At 48.7% G+C, this 21,654-nt stretch overlaps 1 protein-coding gene across 6 annotated transcripts in view; it reads left to right on the forward strand.

The window, feature by feature from the left end:
* PPP1R12A (protein phosphatase 1 regulatory subunit 12A) overlaps positions 1-21,654 on the forward strand; it is a 1,183,401-nt gene that overhangs the window by 502,126 nt on the left and 659,621 nt on the right. The window lies entirely within an intron of this gene.

Genomic DNA, 21,654 nt, shown 5'->3' on the forward strand with positions numbered 1-21,654 from the left:
TTTTTGACAGTCTACACGTGTGGTTGGCAGGGTACTCACCTGTGTTTGTTAGCTTTGGTACTTATGATGTCTACCTATATTTGGAATAGTGGTGATTAGTCTCAATAGATACATTATGCACACACAGATTGTTATTATATGAGCATTTATTTTACGCTTTTAATAAAATGATACTGATGTTATTTGCGTAGCTTTAATAATTTTGTATCCCTTTTCGGATTGGTCTTCACCAAAGTCACTTTGTTTACATCCACTTTCACCCCATTTTAACCTTGCCTTAATTCTCCATCAATAAAAATATTCAGTATAAGTAAAGACAATTTTAACATTTCACTTTCACTGACTGCACTTCCCAAAGAAACCCGCTCCGCTGTAACCAGGCATCGCAGCACACCCGAGGAGAGGCATTCGGCCCCTGGGGTGGGTTCCCAATGATTAAGCATGTCACCAACCAGGTTGGTGAGGGAGGGATCTTTTAAAAAACAGGTGTGACTCCTCGTGCAGGCTCTTTGTTTGGAATCACTCGTTTGTTTGTTTAAATTTACCATCAGAATTAATCGGCCTCGCAGACCCAGAGCCTGTTCTGCTGCAAAATGTAAGCGTATTGTTTGCTATTGCCAACCTCAACAAATTAATTCTATTAAGGCCATTGTTCAGGACATTAATTGCTATTTACTTCATTTGCTAAAGTCCAATTTGGCATACACTTATCACATTGCTGCAATACCTACCTATCTCCAAAATAGAGAGCATCTATCACTCTGCAAAATCCCTGTCATTAAAGCATTCATGGAAGGACTCAAATTAGTCATTCTACCTTGTGCGCCTCCAGCACCCTCCTGGAACCTAAACATTGTGCTCAGTAGGCTCATGGGCCCTCCTTCTGAGGGTTTACACTCATGTCCACTTCAATTTCTATCATGGATAGTGGCATTTCTAGTTGCCATTACCTCAGTCAGATGTATTAGTGAACTCCAGGCATCAACCATTGCTTCAAATACATTAAGAAAAATGTGTACTTCAGGCTAATTAAAAATTCATCCCAGAGGTAGTTTCTCAATTTCATCTCAATCACTCCATTGAACTACCTGTTTTTTTGTTCTAACCATGATGGTTTAGCGGAGAGATATTCACACGGTAGGTGTTAAGAGCACTCATGTCCTACATAGATAGAACTAAAACCTTCATGCAAACAAAACTGCTGTTTGTAGCTCTTTCATCACCACATAAAGGTAATCCTATATTCAAATCCGGCGTACGGCGAAGGTGAGTAAAATGCATTTAAACTTATTAGAATTAGGCCAAAAGACCTTCACCTATAACTTCCAGAGCACACTACTCGTAAAAAGGGAGCAACAGCGGCTTTCTTAGGAAATATTCCCATAACTGAAATTTGTAGAGCAGCTACTTGGCCTACACCACATATATTTACTAAACACTACTGTGTAGACGTGTTAGCATGCCAACATGCTAATGTAGGTTGGGCAGTGCTACATACACTTTTACAAACTAGTGCAACTCCCATATGCTAGCCTACGCTTCTTATGAGATACTGCTTTATACTGTAAGCAGAGTATGTATATCTACAGCCACGCATGCCTTCAAATGGATTATATTACTTACACTGTAAGCATCTGTGGCATTTAATGATGTTGGTTCACATGCACCTTCCCTCCTCAGAAACTTGTGGCCATTGCAGTTATTTTTCACAGTTCTCTTAGCATGGACTTCTTTATACTGACTCCTTTCTTACCCACCTGCGGGAAACCAATTTAGCATAGGAGTCGATGCCGGTACGCACTATCACCAAGAGGAGTCACTCCACCTTGTGATTTGAAAGCCTTCTTTGAAGAAAAACAACTTGCACAACCACAAACCCAATACTAGATGGCATGAGTATGCAGAGAATGTTAATCTACAGCACTACATGCCGCAAACAGATGCTCTCAGGGTAAGTTACATAATCCTTTTGAGGGCACCTTGTCCCATGTACACACAGTATCACATGTATGCTTCATCTTTGCTGTAAGGAAGTAAGTGAAGTAGAGTTTGTTTCTACTCACAATGAAGACAGGGTGCCAGTGGCTTTGTCAACCTTTGATAGATGTGTTACAGTGTCTCAGTGCCAGAATGAATAAAAAGGTCTGTGCTCTTGTTTCATTAGAAAGTCCTCCTCTTATGCCATATAAAGTGGTGTAAATGTTTTGCTGCCCTAGTAAATGTCCATTCATGATTTAAGACTTTTGGAGGGTTTCACATTCAGAAGACTCTCATATTGTTATGGATACATTATCCCCCACTTTCAGCATGATTCACAATTATGACTGATTATATATTTGGTGTTGGGAGTGTAGCGATTTAGGGATATTATGTTTATGGAGGTTGATTATGTATATATTTTCTAGCCCTAATGAGGTCCAGGCGATAATGCTGGATAAAGCATATGTTGGTTAGTTCATTTTTGTTGGAGAGTAGGATCTGCACTTATGTTGCCCCCACTTTTTTTCTGATGTATACACTGGTTTCTGGCTATAGTCAGGCTGGGTCCCTGCTAATCAGGGCCCCAGTCTCTTTGTTCTCTCTAAACGACTTGGAGTGCATATTAGATGCACTAGTGATTGGTTACTGTGGTGCCTTATGAGCCCCTAGTATATGGTACCTTAGGTACCAAGGGCATAGGTACTTTACAGGCCTACCAGGGGCTGAAGCATGTATTATGCCACCCCTGGGAAGCAGACTAAATCTGACACCTCAGGCCTGCTACTGCAGCCTGGGTGAGGTAGTGTTAGCACTCCTCGCAGAGGTATAGGTTCCTATATCTCACCATACACACATATAAACCTATCAGCCACCCCTATGGCAGGCCCTATCAATCCTGAGGGCAGGGTGCTTGGTTTACAATGTGAGGGGGTGCCTCTGCCTGAGCAGGGCCCCTCTGCAGCTGGTAGGGTCTATTCCCTGTGGCTGTTTGTGGATGCGGTTAAACCATATACTCTAAAGTGCATTATAACCTCCCGGTTAATGCCAACTTTGGAATGACTGCATTAAAACATGTCGTGTTTGGTGTCAAACATCTTGGAATCATACCCCCACACCAGTAACTGGTGTGGGAGTATGATCCCACCCTTCTAGAGGGGATGACATGTACCTACTGTGGTAACACGGTAGAAATCTGAAAGAGTCCTGGCATCACAAAATGGATGCCACCAGCACAGACACTGGGCTGCCCTCCTGCTGCTGACAAACTCGCAGTGGAGGAGGCCCAACAAGAGGCATCCTGTCACAGGGAGGTGTCACCACCTTCCAGACAGGATTTAGTGTATTGTAGCTGGGTGGGTGCACTCTAAAGAGTGCTTTCAAGTCCTGCACTGGGGGAGCAGTAGGCTCCTCTGTGCATATGCCAGCTCAAACCGGTTCAGGGGCTACCAGCCCCTGCTCTGGCGCAAAACTGGACAAAGGGAAGTGGGTGTAACCACCCACCCCCCTGACCCTCCTAGAGGAGAGGTCATAGAGCTAGTCCCTCCCTTTCTTTTACTATAAGATGGGTACACCTTGCCCTTGCAAGTTAGATAACCTCTGGACGACGCTTTACAAGAAGAATCTTGACCCTTCGACGTTCCACTACCTTTGGAAGGCAGAAGAATCTCCCTTGGAGTCAAGGAGAGACTCCCCTGCTTGGCAGGCACCAAAACTTGAAACAACGGTCGCAAACTTTCCTGCTCCCGCCGGAGTCCGAAGTCCCTGTAACCCCAGAAGCGAATTTCCTGACCTCTCGTTGGCCATTTTGAGTCCCCAGCGAAGCTGTGGCGTCTGGACCCCACAAGTGACGAGGAACTGCAATACCTGGGAACCGTGCACTATTGTCGAGTGCAACCCCTTCACAACGTTCAACGAACTTGTGCTTTGGACCATTTGTGGCCCAAGCCTCCAGCAGGTTTTGCAGCAAAAATCAGAGGCCTACCACGTCCCGCGTGACTGTGGGCTCCTGTGAAGCATTTCCTCAAGAGGCGTCTTCGCGATCCTTTGCCCGTTGGCTTGTGGGTCCCCCGAAGACTTTCTTATCGACTAATAGGGCTCCCCTGGTTGCTCCAGGCCTGCCCTCACTCACCCTCGCTGGGTGAGTCCCTCAGACCTTGCTGGTCTGCACCATCGACTTTCTTCACTCCACACAAGACTTGCTGTTGCCAAGGCTTGTTGGCTCCAATCCAGTTGCTGACACCGCAGTCAGCTGCAGACGTCGTGGGACACTCCGAATCCAGCTGCTGGTCATCGTCTATCTCTCCTGGACCTCGTGAGCGAAGAGTCAAAACCCCATCGACGACCTGAAATCACCAGACATCCGTGGGCATCCATCTTCCTGGCCCCGGGTCACTGGCAAGTGACTGTGAACACTGTCCTTTCAATTTTCAGGTCTTCTACATCTTGAATCCAGCTTTGGATTCCACCGGACACTTCTTCAGTCGCCGCAAGCAGCAAGTCTTCTTTGGTCTCCATAGAAAACAGTGACGCGACCCGACACCAAAAGACACCTATGCACCCGGCTTCCCTGGGTGAGGTAACTCGTGCACTCCGGTGCCCTCGTGTGTGTTGGCCCTCAAATTACTTACCTTGTAAGTGGCTTGCTTGTAGACTTCCTCGAAGTACCCTAAAACTTTAAAAATCAAACCGCGACTTGCTCCATTATAATCAATAGGGAACCCGAGGCTGTGTTCTCACACTGCACGCGTCTCCCGCGGGTCTGTTACTTACCTGCTATCACTGCAGTCATGAAGCCCCAGTGATTCTACAGGCCCTAGGCCTGGTCATTCTGCAAGTCGACTTTCCTAAACCTCTTTTTTAGTATATGGTCTGGCACGCCCCTAGGGCCCCGGCCATATTTGTGCTTAACTTATTGTGAAACGTTGATATTTGAATGTGTTCCTATTTGAATGTGTTCCTGGCTTCTAATCTCATAAAGAAATTAGTAGAGTGTGTCTAGAAATAAATACATATATATTTGATATATATACCTGTGTGGTGTCCTTTCATTTGGTAATTCAAGAGATTATATGGTAAAACAAGCTGCTTTACATTCCTCAGAGACTTAGCCTGAAGGCTGCTCTCCACAGCTACCACTAGGATAGCTTTCTTTACAAGGTTGTCTTAAACCTATCTACCATAAGAGTCGAATTGGACTTGTGCAAGGTGGCCACTATAACTAGTGATCAGCATATGCCAGGCCAACTTCTCACAATTTTGAAGAAGAAAATAAAGAACAGGAATCTGGATAGGAGGAGAAGAATCTACGCAAAGCTGCATCAATTACATCATGCTGGATCAGAGGTTGTGGTATTTGATAGAAGATATGCTGGTTGGTGATACAATAGATAGTCATCATTTACCCCCTTTGCCTTACAATGCAACGTTTGTGGGGCGTTCCAGTAGTTCTGCCAAAGACCAAGGCCCTGGTTATAAAAGAAGTTTGCCCTACTAATGATAGGCGCCGCCTTAAGTAGCATAATTTAGTTACTGATCAGGACAAACTAAGGAGCATTCAGTCCGATCCAGCGACTGTCACAGCTGAGGCTGCGGCATTGAAGGCAACAGTGGAAGGGAGGCTTGTAGCTACAAGGCTTGATTGCTGCTTTCTCACCCAAATGAACCACTACTTTACAGTTAATAACCATACCAAACATATGTGGCCTAACAAGAACAAGTTACGGACCTGGTACAACAAGGCTTGTAGGCACTCCAGATCACTATTAGTGCAAGCAGTCAAATCCAGGGATTTAGAGGGGATAAAGAATGCGGGGTAGGCCTATAAGCTGGAACTCTAGAGAGCACAGTGGGACTGGGATAAAGCCATTTAGCAGTCCGTTAAGGTTGCATGCCAAGCCAGAGACAGCAGAAAATTCTGGTAGTTGCTGGCTCGGGGTGCTGAACCATGGAATACTGAATTAGAAAATCATATTTCGCCTGATGTCTGGTACATTCATTTTTCTACCCTTTACACCGACCAAGAAGCGCCCAATCAACAGGCTGTGCAACCCAGAAGGTACCAAGTAACCAGTTGGGTCTTTTTTTCTATGGAAGATATTTTGTCTGCAATCGGCACAATAGTTCCATCCAAAGCACCGGGTCGTCATGAGATACCTGACGAACTTTTCCTTTGGGACAGCGCTGGCTGGACATGATATATGTACATTCTATTTAACGCAATTGCAGAAGGTGCCCTCATCCCAGACTCTTGGAAAGTAGCTGAAGTTGTACCAGTATTTAAAAAAGGTGATAGGACATCCCCGAGTAATTATAGCCAATCAGCCTTATTGAGGCAATCGGATGGTTTTTAGCAGGGTGTTCTTAAACAAAATCCATCTGTGGGCCAATAATAAGAATTTTTTTTCGCCAAGTAAGCAGGGCTTAGAGAGAGAACTGGAACTGTAGACCAAGTGTTCAATTTTCTCTGCTGGAAAATGGTGCTAATTAGTAAAGGCAGTCTATATGTCGCATTTATAGACCCTATAAAGAAATAGTGACAAACCCTTAGAGATCTAGATTTGTCGGAGGAAATTATAGTTTTACTCATTCGCCTGCACAAAGGAAATTCTGCCAGGGTGCAGTAGGGCTTGCAAGACCAACTCTCAGACCCAATCTCTGTTACCGAGGTTGTCCGTCAAGGCTGTGTTTTGGCCCCAACACTTTATTCATTGATCATTAACAGTGTGGTACCATTTCTTAGTTTGATACCAGCAGATGCTCCTATGCTAGGCGGGGAAAAGGTAGTCACCCTTATTATTGCAGACGATAAACTTAAGATGCTTACGGATGCTACCCCAGAGCACTCTCCTTCTTCCCCGCATGTTAGACTTGGGCAAACATTCCCTTGCCTCTGAAGTAACATTACGCCCTTAGTTATTTTGGCTTAAAATATAGACAACCCCAGAATTACTGCTGTATGCCCGTGCTTTACAGGATGTAAAATGTAGGGATACAGCCAATAAAATCAGCTTACTGAGAGGAGTCAAGAATCTGCTTACAGCTATCAGGATGGGGGAGAAGGGAAAGTTAATGATTCTACCTTGCTGCCGTGGCAATGCGACTTGAAGAATGCCTACTGGGGGTGGGTGTTTCAGGAGTAATTGAACAAGGCTCAGGGGAAGCTTACTTTGGATTTTATGGATCACAAACGAAATCGTTCCCTGGAAGGTTACGTTTAGTTTATAGAACACCCGAAGGATAGGAAACTATATACCCAAGTGCAGGTTTGGTACACTGCCCCTGAATGTCTTTACTAGTAATTGGAATTGTAGGAATGAAGTCAACCCTATCTGCCCGGTTTGTAAAATCCATCAAGAAACCCTATCCCATGTATTGTTCACTAGTTGGTTGTATATTACGCCAAGGGAAAATTGGCTTACCCCAATTTGCAAGATAATAGGAACAGCTAACTATCGGATTGCAATGCGAATCCTGAAGTCAGATGCTTGTGCGGTGGAAAATGTTTTGCGTCAAAGTGGAGAATTAGGGTTAGGGCCCACAGGACGATTAATAAGTGAAGTCTTTCCAAGGCCATAGTACTGTTAAAATTCCTTTGCAGATGGTGCCCTCCTAGAGCTGTTAATGTAGTATTTTGCACATAGGTACTTTGATGTTACTATTATGTTACTATTATGGACCCATTATTGTTTTACTGCATCTAATGAATTTTATATTTGATAAATTTTTATTATGGTCTTGCTGTTTTTAAAGTAGTTATTAGGTAATTTTTTAATATAGATTAATACTGTTTGTTATTCGATCAAAGTAATTGATGCAGATAATTATTGCCCTTTTAATTAAAATATCGATTACACTGAACTGTAAATACTCTTTTTTATGATATGCATTTTAAGTAATGATATTCACTTAGTAATACTACTACCCATCTCCCCACGTGTTACAAGGTTGATGTATAAAACTCCTTGGCCTGTACGTCTGCTAGGAGACAATCCATCAATGGCAGAACCCCCTTCACTACCTGTTGCACTTTTGTATGTCCTAAATAGGCCTGTTTTAAGATCTGCACCTTATCGTACTATTGTAATACCATTTCTGTACTGTAAGTGAACTTCTATGACTTCAAGCCTAAATAAAGTATATATGATGATGATATTTATAGCGACAGAATATTTCTAGAGCTTGACTCCAGTATTGGCTTGAATTAGTTCACTGGTCCATATATTCTCTGAAAGAGACAATTAGTTATGGATAACTCACTTTAGATCCCTCAACTTAGAATTACCCCCAGGTGTCAGACTGGATCCGGAGAATTTTTTAATCAGCAGTACTTCTGAGGTCGATAGGTGGTGTCGGTTGACTCTGCATTCGTTGTTGGCAGTATGGTCGCTGGAATGACGTTGCGGTGTCTACTTAGACGCCGCCCTCGCGGGCTGACATCAGTTGTTTATTTTTCCACGCCAGCCAGTGCAGATCTGGAGAGAGCGTACCTCGAGTCACTTTTTGACAACGTTTTTGCTACTTTTGTCGACACCTTTTTTGAGTCAATCGACTCCTGGTGCACGGAGGAATGTCATGTCAGACCGGCTTCAAGGCTCGTGACTCCTGTCGCAAATTTATGTCGGTCACAGACCCGCACCTCGTATGCCTTTGGTGCCAGGTCACGCGAACACGACCCAAAGTCGTGCTCCGACTGCATGGCCATGAACCCCAAGTCTTAGCTTGAGCGGTCCCGAAAGCTTCTCGAGGCCCGGCAGCCCGCACCGCGCCTTTCGAGGTCCGGTTGCGGAGCCCCTCTTCATCGAAGTCTGCGTCTTCGGGCAAGTCGAAGTACAAGAATAACGTGAAGAAGCATTGTCGCTCTTCGTGTTCTCCCCAGCCGACGCGACGCGGGAAGCGTAAATTATTCATCCGACTCCGCCCGCTGAGCCTGATGGGTTGACTCCGGCCCTCCCTCCTTTTCCGGGTGCCGGAGCGAACCCTGCCCAGCTTTGCAAATTCTATGAAGCCTTGCATTCCATCTTCGGGCAGCCGACTCTGCCGCCGCTCCCTTGGACCCCACAGACCCGGTTGGGAGCTCTAGGCCTTCGATGTCGGCAGCTTCGGCTATGGCGCTGCAGGGCCCCCAAGGATCCAGGCCTGGATCCGGATCAGCGCCGGTCGACCTCATGACAACTCCGGTGCCGCATCCAGTGACGACACCCCCACCGACGCCAGGTGTGTCCCCAGCCGGCATCGGCCCCAGCCTCCCCCTCGATGAGGACACAGAGCCAGACGGATGTTGCCCCACGTCGGGACCGGCGCCGACAGGTACTTTTGTGTCCCTTTTCTCCCCTGATGTTTCCTAACACCCTGAGTGGTTCACAGGAGAGGGTGAGGAGGACTGGGAGGGGTCTGTGGACCCTCTTGTAGACCAGTTCGAGGAACCGGAATAAGAGAGGAGTTTGGTGTTGCCAGTGGTCTGGACACCTCCCCAAACTTTGGCATGCTATCTCCCCCTACCGTGGCTACAGAGGAGGGTGCATCTTACGCAGTGGTGTTGCGTAGGGCAGCTGAGGCCTTAAACCTCTAGCTTCCTTCGGTGGCGGTCAGTACTATCCTCCTGACAGAGGTGCTTCAACCGGCAGCAGCCTCTTCAGAGCCCGTGCTGCCGTTCAATGAGGCCCTTACGGACATCCTTGTGGGTGCTTGGTCCAAGCCCAACACAGGGGCTCCTGTGGACAGGATGATTGCCCGACTCCACCGCTCGGCCCCGGGCGACCCCATTTTCCTCTCTTCTCATCCTACCCCTGAGAGCTTTGTAGTCCAAGCCTTAACATCCAAAGGCGCATTCCCTAAGGCTCAAAATCAAAGGGAATGGATCACTTGTAACTGAAAAAAGGGGGGTTCTTAAACCGTTTCTATCCGTCAATACCTAATGAAGGTATTATGAGAACCCTCAATCACGTATCATTGATGGTGTGGCGGTTTATCTTGATTCTCCGCCTTATTTATACGTGTCAGCATTTTCATTGGGTCTCTTTTGTACTATGCTTCCTCCACCTGGAGGGAACCACTAATTTTTCAGTAGTGATCAGAAATGGTTGTGCAAAAAAGTGTTATTGTGACGTTAAAATGTCTTTCTCACACTGCCCCAAAGTTCATATTTATTCTGTCCGGTGTGTGAGGAGACTTGTTTTTAAAAATATAAAAAAATGTGCGTGCAATAGGTCAGATAATGTGGCCAATGCACTTGTTAGTGTCCAAATCAAAAGAAGGTCGACATGTTTCTGCCCATCCAGTGCCCCAGGAGGGGGTCGTAGGGCGTTCTTCAGGACCTAGTGGTTGTGAGAACCGGTGATGCCCAGTTCTAAGGAGAGTTTATCAATTAGCTTCGTAAACAAGAGGTCTAAAAGTACCTCAAGGTTAGACTTACCTAAGAACGAAAAGACATATAGTATAAAAAGAAACAAACAAAGATACGAGTACTATTTCTAAGTACTGGTTAAAGCAGATTTAAGAAAAAATGGCAATTCTTTATCATACTGTAAAGCGAACTCTTAAAATGGCAAATCTTTTTTGTACTGCTGAGGTTAGGTCAAGGGGGAAGGGGGGAAAAAAAAAATTCCAGGGGAACACTACCCCTTATAGTCCTTCCTCAGTTTTTACTCTTTGTATAAATCACCTGACACGAGATCTCTCTCTACACGAGCCCTGGAGATCAGCGTCAGCACAAGTCGTGTTCAGCCCACAGAAGAGGTACGAGCAACGAGGAGCTACTCTTTCTCACGGCAAGAAGTATCAACGGAACAGCTCTACTAACGGTACCTCTACCTTGCCACTTCCTTTCCCCCCCGCTTCCCTTTTCTTCCGCCCCCCGCCCTTCCCCCCGTTCCCTTTTCTCCAACTAGGCGACGCGCTCACGGTGGCAACGCAGCAGCCTGAACCAGGAACTGCATTAAGGTAATCCGCTCTTGTTCCTTCTGTATACATCGGACAGTCAAGATGTTCAGCATGGTATTAAGACAAATGACCACTTATGACAATAGCGGTGCTGAGAGACATCACCTTATTTAGCGCTATACCCCACGTTATGTTTACAATTACCACTAGGGTTTAAACAGAGTGACCTTCTATCTTCAAGCATAAAAGAAATAATTACACACTCCAATATATGTATGATTGAATATCACACATAACTCTCCCCCCCCTTTTTTTTTTCCCCCCCTTCCCCCTTGACCTAACCTCAGCAGTACAAAAAAGATTTGCCATTTTAAGAGTTCGCTTTACAGTATGATAAAGAATTGCCATTTTTTCTTAAATCTGCTTTAACCAGTACTTAGAAATAGTACTCGATGCTTTGTTTGTCTCTTTTTATACTATGTCTTTTCGTTCTTAGGTAACACTAACCTTGAGGTACTTTTAGACCTCTTGTTTACGAAGCTAATCGATAAACTCTCCTTAGAACTGGGCATCACCGGTTCTCACAACCACTAGGTCCTGAAGAACGCCCTACGACCCCCTCCTGGGGCACTGGATGGGCAGAAACATGTCGACCTTCTTTTGATTTGGACACTAACAAGTGCATTGGCCACATTATCTGACCTATTGCACGCACATTTTTTATATTTTTAACCCCTTCCATGCCCATGACGGAACGGTTCCGTCATGAGCATCGGTTGCGCTGTGCTCATGACGGAACCGTTCCGTCATGGCCCCGCCCGCGCTCGAACCCTTCAGCACCGCGGGGGAATTCCCGCAGCGCTGAAGGGGTTAAAAACAAGTCTCCTCACACACCCGACAGATTAAATATGAACTTTGGGGCAGTGTGAGAAAAACATTTTAACGTCACAATTTCAATTTTTTGCACAACCATTTCTGATCACTACTGAAAAATTAGTGGTTCCCTCCAGGTGGAGGAAGCATAGTACAAAAGAGACCCAATGAAAATGCTGACACGTATAAATAAGGCGGAGAATCGAGATAAACCGCCACACCATCAATGATACGTGATTGAGGGTTCTCATAATACCTTCATTAGGTATTGACGGATAGAAACGGTTTAAGAACCCCCCTTTTTTCAGTTACAAGTGATCCATTCCCTTTGATTTTGAGTACATGACAGGAAGTAGAATGGATGACTGCTTCTTCTAGCTTCCCCCCCCACCCCCCCTTTTTGATTACAATGCATTCCCTAAGGCACTACATGATAGGGAATCCAAGAAGCTGGACCACCTTGGGAAGATGTTTTCTTCCTCCAGCTTGGGACTGTGGTCTGTGAACACCGCATGTCTATTGGGCCATTACTCCCACTCGGTGTGGGACACGGTGCGCAGGTGCTGCCACAGTACCCGGAGGAGGCCTGGGCCGTGCAGTTGCCAAAGGGAGGGACTCGGCAAAGTTCACCATCGGGTGAGGACTGGACACCGCAGACTCACTGGGCAGGACGATTTCCACATCAGTAGCACTGACGCTACGCTTGGTTGAGGTCCACTGGCTTTTCAGGGGATGTCCAAGCAACGATTTTGAACATGCCCTTTGGCCGTCGCCAGTTTGGCAACAAGGCAGACCATGCGCTCTAGCGCTTTAAATATTCTAGGGCTAAGGCCAGATACTTAAGCCTCGCTTCCACCTCCTGCCCAGCGCAGTCTGCTTTTCGCCCCTTTTGTGGCTACGGAAGGGGTGCCCCGCCATGTTCCGCCCAGAGCCACAGGCCTGCGCAAGCTATCCAGCCTCTGCACGGCCGGGGACTTTGATCCCACCACCATGGGTCAGGGGGCCAGCGGGCGGGCGAGTCCACCAGCGTGCCCCCTCTGCAGCAGCTTCCAAACCCTCCTAGTCCGACCTTTCAGGCCTATCATTCGCCAGTGGGCGGCAGGAGTCTCCATAACCTCCCCCACTGGCTCAACATCACGTCGGACAGGTGGGTTATGTAGATAGTCCGAAGAGGCTACTCCCTCCCCTTCGAGACAGCCCCTCCATCTATGCCACCTCAATTCCATCACATATAGGAGGGTCACTGGGCCCTCCTCCAAAAGGAAGTTACGGCTCTCTTGGCCAAGGGAGTCATTGAGCGTGTTGCTGCCCCAGGAGTCGGTCGTGGTTGTTATTCCCACTACTTTCTGGTGCCCAAGAAGGACAAGGGCCTGCGTTCTATCTTGGATCTCAGGAATGTCAACCACTTCCTCCGGAAGGAGAAGTTCAAGATGTTGACACTGGCTCAGGTCCTGTCTGCTCTCGAACCTGGAGACTGGATGGTAGCATTGGACTTGCAGGACACTTATTTTCACATCCCCGTCCTGCCGGCCCACTGTCATTACCTACGGTTCATGGTGGACCACGAGCTCTTTTAGTTTATCGTGCTCCCCTTTGGCCTTCTCAGCGCCCCTCGGTTGTTCACGTAAGTGATGGTGGTCGCAGCTCCTCTGCGCAGATCAGGGGTTCTAGTCTTCCCCTATCGTGACTGGCTGTTAAAGGTGGGGTCGCCCCAGGCTGTCTTCTCCCACCTCCAGACTATGGCCGACCTCCTGCATTTGCTGGGGTTCACCATCAATGTGCTGAAGTCACACCCGATTCCCTCTCACAAGCTCCTTTTCATCGGAGCGGTTCTGGACACAGCGCAGTTTTGGGCTTATCCTCCTGAGCAGCTAGTCCGGGGAATTCGGCCTCGATCCCGGGTTTGTCACACTGACCCTGAGGCTACTGTGCCTCATGGCCTCCTGCATCCTTCTGGTGGACTATGCCAGGTGGCATATGCGGGCTCTGCAGTGTGACCTGAAGTTGCAGTGGGCACAGCATCCGGGAAATCTTTTTGGTTGCTTCCAGATCTCGGAGGGCACTGCACACCAATTGCAGTGGTGGCTAACAGACCGGGATAGGGTCAACAGCAGATACCTCTCCCTTCCCCAACCAGAGTTCACAGTGGTGACGGATGCATCACTGCTGGGGTGGGGCTGCCACATGGGAGAGGCGGAGATCAGAGGTCTCTGGTCTCCGGCGGAGTCAAGGCTCCGTATCAACCTCCTGAAGCTTCGGGCGATTAGTCTTGCACTAAAAGCATTCCTTCCCTGTGTGCAGGTAAGAATGGTGCAGGTATTCACGGACAACACCACCATGTGGTACTGCAACAAGAGGCTCTCCGCCTTTGGACATGGCTGGAACATCAGGGCATATCTCAGGAGGTTCAACACCTGGCAGGTTCTATGAACGCCAGGGCGACAAACTCCGCCGCAGTTGCACGATGGATCACGAATGGCGTTTTCACTCAGAGGTGGTGCAAGGTCTCTTTCAAAAGTTGGGAGCGACTTGATTAGATCTATTCACCACCGAAGAGAATGCGCAATGTCAGCAGTTCTGCGTGTTGGAATTTCCAAGGCGGCACTCGCTAGGCAACGCTTTTCGTTGCGAGTGGAGTTGTGGTCTTCTATACGCCTTTCTGCCTATACCACTTCTGCCCAGAGTGCTGAAGATCAAGCGCGACCGGGCTGAAGTCATCCTTGTGGCTCCAGATTGGGTGCAAAGAGTCTGGTATCCCAAGCTCTTGAACATGGCCATTGATCCTCCGATCAGACTGCCTCTTCAGGAGGATCTTCCGTCGCAGCAGCAGGGGACCGTCCTCCACCAGAAACTGTCCAGCCTCCACCTGCTTGCGTGAGATTGAGCGGCGACAGTTGACAGCTTTCAACCTTCCTCCCAAAGTCTGTAATGTTATCTTGGCAGCCAGGCGTCCCTCCACCAAAACGGTATACACCTTTAGATGGAGCATTTTTGTGGCATGGTGCGCAGCAAAGTCTGTGGATCCCCTTTTTGCCCCCCTTTCAGAGGTTTTCCTCTTCATTCTTTCTTTGGCCCAGCAGGGCTCTGCTGTAGGCAGTCTCAGAGGCTATCTTCTGGCCATTTTGGCCTTTCTTCGGCTTCCTTCTCTTTTCAAGTACCCTATTGTAAATTGCTTCCCTAAGGGCATTACTCATTTGTTTCCTCCAACTCCTTTCATAATGCCCCAGTGGGACTTGAACCTGGTTCTTACTTATCTGATGTGTGCTCCTTTCGAGCCGCTACATAACTGTCCTCTCAGACTCTTAACCCTTAAAACTACCTTTCTGGTTGCTCTCACCTCTGCTCGCAGGGTAAGTGAGCTACAGGCCCTTACTTCTGCCTCCTTTACTGGCTGTTCATCTGGACAAGATTGTCCTCCGCACTAGGCCATATTTCCTTACCAAAGTGGTAGTCTCTTTCCATATAGGTTAGACCATCACTTTGCCCACCTTCTTTCCGCCTCTTTCTAAAGAGGAAGAGAGGCTCCACCGTCTGGATCCAAAACGTGTGCTTTCGTTCTATCTCGATCGCACAAAACAATTCCGGTTGGATTACCAGCTCTTTGTCGGTTATGTGGGTGCCATGAAAGGTCGGGCCGTGCAAAAATGAACCATCTCCCGATGGCTCGTTCTTTGCATCAAAATCTGCTATTCCTTATCGAAAGAGGAACCTCCAGTTGGGTTGCATGCACATTCCACAAGGGCGACGGCAGCCACTACTACGTGGAGTCCGCCCTCTTGACATCTGCCAGGCAGCTACATGGGCTTTACTGCACACGTTCACCAAACACTACTTCCTGGACAGCCAAGTCTGGAGGGACGGCTTCTTCGGCCGTTCGTTTCTCCAGGACTTGTGAACTTGGTTTGCAGACCTCCACCGGGGTTGGTATTGCTGAGGTTTCTATTCTAAGGTGAGGAATCCAGAACCAATTGTCTCTTTCAGATGAACAAGTTACTCTGTAACAATATGTTCGAGGCATGTGGGCTGCTGACATTCATATCTGTGCATAGATCGCCGCCTAGTGTTGGGTCCGGATGTTTGCACGTTGTTGTCCTGGAAGAGTCTTCGAAGTATCCTTGGATAGGTGACTCCTCCCCTGGACTACAGTGCGCATGGGCATCCTCTCCATCCTCAGATTGTTTTTTTCCGCCATTGGGTTCGGATGTGCTTATCTTGACTCAAGTTAGGAAAAACTCTTTTCAGGCCAAAAGGCCTCTAGTTCGCGTCGGTACTGTTCCCGATCGGTATCGATAGTATCTTTGTTAGTTTACTAACGTCCAAAACCAACTTTTTCGCATCTTACCGACCATCGACCCGACATCGACGATGGAATCGAGGACACCATTCAAGCGGTGTCCGGTATGCAATGCGAAATATCCCCACATCGACGTCCATCCGGTGTGCAACAAATGCCTTTCACCGGATCACGACGAATCTACATGCATGGCCTGTGCCCGATTTCGATCCAAGAAGACTCTACGGAATCGCTGCGCTTCGAGTCTCGCCGCTCGCCAAGCGGCACCGGCCCCAGCCGACATCTTCAACGCCGAGACCGAAGATATCGAAGAAGTGGAGAACCTACCCTCCAGTCCCGCTTCCGAACATAACTCCGGATCGGAAGACTTTGACGAAACACTCTTTCGTAGAGATGAAGACGACACCGAGGTAGGAGACTACAATGAGGCCTTAGGGGCCGAAGAGAGTAGCTCCGGTGACGAGCAAGGCCTACCCGTTCAGACTGAGGAAAGCCCAGTGCAACAGTCTATGGCTCCGGTCGAGGGATCGCCTTCGAGCCTTACCCAAAACCTATCCCGCAGTTCTTCGGCCCCGGCCTCGGGCCCGGCCTCGGACATTCAGCGGCAGCCATTACCGCCCAAAACGGCTGGTTTCCCTTCTTCGAAACCGAAACCAAAAGCTGTATTGATTCAATTGAAACCGAAACCGAAAGTGGCGCTGGTCGGATCGAGGCCCTCCACACCTTCGACGCCAGCAAAACACGTCGGCACCGAGCGCACCAAACGAGACTTCGGTGCCGCACTTGAAGCGGCCGACGTCGGAGTCGGCGTACGGAAAAAGGCCCTCGGTGCCACCAAACCTGCTCAGCTCCCGACACCAACGCAATCGACTCCGACCCCAAAGGTCAAACTGCCTGCTGCGCCTCGCACCGCTTCGACGGCAACACCAAAGCCACATTCATCGAAGACGTCGACGGCCATTCCCACCCCTCGACTCGATGACCCACCGGCGCCGAAAAAGTCCACGGCCGCCTCTACAGAACCGGTCGGCGCAAAAGAATCGAGGGCGCTCCAGATGCGACCCGTTACTGAGCAAAGCACCAAAAAGAAGACGGTCCTCCAGGACATGTCGGGCTCCGAGCCAATAAAAGCTCCAGCAGCCTCTTCGGCACCAGCCAACATTACCTTTGGCCTGCCACCATCCACGGCCCCAAAACTGTTCCAAATCAGGACACGGGTCACCCATACCACGATCACACCAGCCGAACGCTCTGCGGAGACGTCTCCATGCCATCTCATCGACGCCGACACCGGCAGGATGATTATCCACAAAAGGAAAATAACTTCTGAGCCAGCTTTAGAATCCTTCCGGATCCCACTAAAAAGAAAGCTGCCTGTGGCTTCGGAACCAGTTCTTTACGAACCTTTCCACTCACCCTACCAGGATCCACAATCCTTCTCTCCCGCACACTCCGACACGGATGCGTTAGAGGACTACATGGGTGACCAAGTCCCCTACCCCAGAGACATGGACCCTGACGGCCAACAGGACCCTGATCAAGCTTGGGATGACCCTGTGGACCCAAGTGCACCTATGGATGCACAGGACCCGCAACTCTATGGAGCTAAAACATCTCCCACAGAGGACACTGCAGCGTTCAACGCTCTCATTGAACGTGCTGCGGCCAATCATGGAGTGCAACTTCACTCCGACACCGTCGAGGACGACTTTCTTATGGACACTTTCGCAACCTCAGAAAGAAATATAAAGACTCTGCCCATGTTAAAGGGGGTCCTCAAACCAGCGAAGGACATCTTGAAGGAACCCACCAGGGCAAGAGTGATAAACCCCAGGATCGACAAAAAATACAGATCAGCGCCTGGGGACCCTACTTACATTAGAGGCCAATTACCTCTGGATTCCATTGTCGTTGCGAATGCTCGCAAGAGGGCACACTCGCAAACAGGTGACGCTCCTCCCCCGGACAAAGAGTCCAAGGTGTTAGAGACCTCTGGCAAACGGGTTGCCGCACAGGCAGCTAACATATGGCGCATTGCCAATACTCGAGCGCTCCTCGCTCGCTACGATAGAGCGCACTACGACACATTAGAGCAAATACTCCAACATCTCCCTGACCAATACAAAGAAGGTGCAGAGATCCTCATCAGGGAGGGACAGCTCCTCACAAACGCATCCATCAAGTGTGCGCTGGATGCCGCAGACACAGCTGCCAGGGCCATAAACACTAGCGTCATGTTGCGACGACATGCCTGGTTGCGAATCTCCGGATTCAAACCTGAGGTGCAAAATAACATACTCAACCAGCCTGTCAACCCCGACTATCTATTCGGGCCGGAGGTTGACGCCACCCTAGAGAAAATAAAAAAGGACACGGACACTGCAAAGTCCATGGGGGCTCTCCAGACTCAGTCCTTTCGGAGCGGCTCCTTTCGTCGCCCCGGAAATAGAGGAGCAGGTAGAGGACAGGGGTCACAGCAAACATACAACAAGGGCAATACACAAACCACCTACGATAAAAACACCCGGGGTGGATATCGTGGCTCCAGTACAAAGGGAAGAGGACGCGGCTACGGCAACACCAGGTCCTCCCCCAAGAACAAGCAGTGACGCCCTCTCCCTTCCTCCCGACCACATAACACCTGTCGGGGGAAGGCTACAAAGGTTCCTGTCCACGTGGAACTCCATCACCACAGACAGGTGGGTCAAAGATATTGTCAAATACGGTTACTGTCTAGAACTAACCTCCACTCCACCCACAATACCTCCAAAAAACCGTCCTATGTCTTCAGTCAGAGCACTTAACGCTCTTACAGCAGGAGGTGCAAAGTATGCTTCTAAAAGGCGCAATAGAGGTCGTACCCGTCCACGAGCAGGGTATGGGGGTGTACTCCCTGTATTTTTTAATACCGAAAAAGGACAGGTCACTCAGACCTATATTAGATCTGAGACCCCTAAACCGATACATTCTTTCCGAGCATTTTCACATGCTCACTCTACAGCAAGTCCTCCCGCTGCTCAAGCAGGGAGACTTTCTGGCCACACTGGACCTCAAGGATGCGTATTTCCACATACCCATTCACCCCTCACACAAAAAATACCTCAGGTTCACTGTTCAAGGGCAGCACTACCAATTCAAAGTCCTTCCCTTCGGCGTGACAACAGCACCCAGGGTGTTTACAAAGTGCCTAGCTACTGTGGCGGCACATCTACGGAGGCAGCACATACACGTCTACCCTTACCTGGACGACTGGCTCGTTCAAGCGAAGTCAGCCCAGCAATGTGCCAGCCACATGTCCCGCACCATTCACCTCCTTCACAGTCTGGGGTTCTCACTAAATTACCCAAAATCCCATCTCCAGCCCGCACACGTACAACAGTACCTAGGTGCGACTATAGACACTCTGGCGGCCACAGCTCAGCCAAATTTAGTGAGAATCAACAGCATGCAAATGCTGATTTCCAAGTTCAAACCACAACACTCCCTGCCCGCGCGAGTGTTCATGCAGTTGATAGGCATGATGGCCTCCTGCATCTTCATAGTCCCACACGCGAGACTACATATGCGCCCGCTTCAGGAGTGCTTAGCACGTCAGTGGAATCAGGCTCAAGGACAGTTGAAAGACCTAGTGTTGGTGAGCGGTCGGGCATACAACTCTCTGCATTGGTGGAATCCACAAAACCTTTGCAAGGGCCGACCGTTCCAAGAGCCTGTCCCACAGATAATACTGACGGCGGACGCGTCTCTCCAGGGATGGGGAGCTCATGTACTCCATTACACAGTGCAGGGACTATGGACACAACAACAAAAGAAGATGCACATCAACCTTCTAGAGCTGATGGCAATCTTCCTCGCTATGAAAGCATTCAAAGTACACTTGTGCAACAAAGTCGTGTTGATCCGGACGGACAACATGACTGCCATGTACTACATACAGAAGCAGGGAGGAACACACTCTCTCCACAGTTGTCTCATCTGGCTCAGAGCATGTGGAAGTGGGCCATTCAGAGGAACATGTTCCTCATGGCAGAACACCTCCCCGGCAAGGACAACCAGATGGCGGATCTGGTCAGCAGACACAGCCACCAGATGCACGAGTGGGAGTTACACCCATCAGTACTCCAACCGTACTTCCAGCAGTGGGGTCATCCAGAGATAGACCTATTCGCGACAAGCGAAAACGCAAAATGCCAAAGCTTTGCCGCCAGGTTCCCACATCCGCAGTCGCAGGGCAATGCGATATGGATGAACTGGTGCGGCAGATTTGCGTACGCTTTTCCCCCAGCGCCACTGATACCGCTGGTGGCACGCAAACTCAGACAACACTCACTGACACTCGTCCTGGTTGCTCCAACGTGGGCACGCCAGCCGTGGTACACCACCTTTCTCGAACTTTCCGTGGTGCCGCATCAAAGGCTGCGGGTCAAACCCGAGCATTTGACGCAGAACCATGGAGAGATTCAGCACCCAGATCCGCAACAGCTGAACCTGGCAATCTGGCTCCTGAAGTCCTAGAGTTTGGCTACCTAAACCTGCCACCTGACTGTATGGACATCATTAAGGAGGCCAGGAGACCACTACCAGAGCTTGCTATGCAGCCAAATGGAAGAGGTTTGTCATTTATTGCAATAATAATGACATTAACCCGCTAGACGCATCCATCCAAAACATTATTTGTTACCTATTACACCTATACCGATGCAATCTGGTGTACACCTCTATACGTGTCCATTTGACTGCAATATCAGCCTATCTACAGACCAGGCAGCACCTCTCTCTATTCAGAGTGCCTGCCATCAAAGCATTCTTGGAAGGACTCAAACGAGTCATTCCACCAAGCCACCCACCGGCTCCGATGTGGAACCTCAACTTGGTCCTCACACGCCTGATGGGTCCACCCTTTGAACCTCTACACTCATGCGAGATTCAATTCCTTACCTGGAAAGTAGCTTTCCTAGTACCGATAACTTCTTTACGAAGAGTTAGTGAACTCCAGGCACTAACTGTTCAAGAGCCATTTATACAGGTTCACGCCAACAGGGTCGTACTACGTACCAACCCCAAATTCATGCCCAAGGTGATATCGCAGTTCCACATGAATCAGAAACTATTGAACTGCCTGTTTTCTTTCCAAACCCACAAACTGTCGCAGAAAGGGCACTCCATACACTAGATGTGAAAAGGGCCCTCATGTATTATATCGACAGGACCAAACCCTTTAGGAAAACAAATCAACTTTTCGTTGCCTTTGCCCCACACCACAAAGGTAACGCTATCTCCAAAGCAGGTATAGCCAGATGGATCGTTAAATGTATTCAAATTTGCTATCAAAAGGCTAAACGCACATTAACGATTCCCCCACGAGCCCACTCGAAACGTAAGTTAGGGGCCTCCATGGCTTTCCTAGGAAACATTCCTTTGCATGACATATGTAGAGCAGCCACCTGGTCCACTACACATACATTTACCAAACACTATTGTGTAGATGTGCAATCAAAACAGCAGGCAGCTGTAGGACAGGCTGTTCTCAAAACTCTTTTTCAGACCGCTGCAGCTGGCACTGGTAGCCGCCGCTAATAAGAGGGCACTGCTGTATATTCTATGCACAGATATGAATTCAGCAGCCCACA

The sequence above is a fragment of the Triturus cristatus genome, chromosome 4_1 (assembly GCF_964204655.1).
Source record: "Triturus cristatus chromosome 4_1, aTriCri1.1, whole genome shotgun sequence".
NCBI lineage: Eukaryota > Metazoa > Chordata > Amphibia > Caudata > Salamandridae > Triturus > Triturus cristatus.